Genomic DNA, 1,308 nt, shown 5'->3' on the forward strand with positions numbered 1-1,308 from the left:
GGCGGCGCCGCCTCCCCCAGGGAAGAGGGCAAGCCGCGGTTGCCATTTGGGTCCCTCAGTTTCCTCACGGCACCAGGTATTCCACATAGCGGGGTGGGGGGGAGGAAAGACATACACCGGGCCTCTGCCTCTCCATCACGGTGGCCAGCCGGCATCCAGGAAGGACCTGCGCTGGCAGACCCTGCCCTCAGGTGGGCCAGAGGGAGCCGAGCCAGCGAGACTCCACCCAGAGCCGGACTGTGCCGCCCACGCGCGGAGAAAAGAGCAGGAGCAGAGGAGAGCTGAGGTGAGCGAAGCCAAAGCAGCTTCAAGTGAACTTTGCAGGAGGATGAGGATTTCACCAGACGTGTTGGAGAGAAGCCGGGCTCCCAGGTCCGAGGACAAAGAGCACAAGTTTGGCGTCTGAACAGCCACCCTGCCTCTGGCGAAGGACACAGAGGGGCGCAGGGCCGCCATGGACAGTCCTAGCTGAGGGCGCTTTCAGGGGCCGCCGCACCCAAAGTAAATAGTTGAGCGGTGGGTTGCTGGGCAACAAAGACAATTATTGATTTTGAACCAAAAAGCTGTAAATTAAAATATTCAGGAGAGGTGGTTTGAGCTGTAGGAGAGGAAGATTTGACAGAGCAGGGCCAGAGAGAGGGAACGCAGGAATGCCGGCTGGCGGGTTGGCGAACCGGCCCTGGAACAGAGGCCAGGATGGGACCCCGGCGGCCCCGGGACGGCGAAGGAGAAGAACGCCTCGATTCAGTAAGAGACTGACGAGGGGGAGCCATCCCAATCTGGGGGCCGCAGCCCTTGGGAAGGGTGGACACCCGGAAAACGGAGCATTTGCTGCAACTGGGTGGCATCGTCCCACGAAGCTGAAAGTATGCTGAGGGGTGTGAGCCTCGGGCAGCCATGCCGACTGGACGGCTCGCGGCCCGTGGGGGGTGGGAGAGTGGATGGCCACACGTGACCCTGGCCGCAGGCGGGGCCGCTCACACCCTCGGGACTTGACTGCTGTCCACTACAGGAAAACGGCTGGAACAGATACTGAAGTCCTAAAAATAGGCAGGCGCAGGAAACTCTGCTGGTTTCTCTTAATGGCCTTCAGATGTGGACCCACATTTTTTTACTCCTTGGGACTCCTCGGAAATAGGACTTTCAAAGCACAAGTTCTAGGCAGCTGCCAGGCTGAGACACAAACCAGAGCACGGTGCCTTGGCTCAGGGCGCCGGGCGGGGTGGAGGACGCTGGCCTGTCTGCGCTCGGGCGGGTGGAGGACGCTGGCCTGTCTGCGCTCGGGCGGGTGGAGGACGCTGGCCTGTC

The sequence above is a fragment of the Condylura cristata genome, unplaced genomic scaffold (genome assembly GCF_000260355.1).
Source record: "Condylura cristata isolate star-nosed mole 26May11 unplaced genomic scaffold, ConCri1.0 scaffold00018, whole genome shotgun sequence".
NCBI classification, from domain to species: domain Eukaryota; kingdom Metazoa; phylum Chordata; class Mammalia; order Eulipotyphla; family Talpidae; genus Condylura; species Condylura cristata.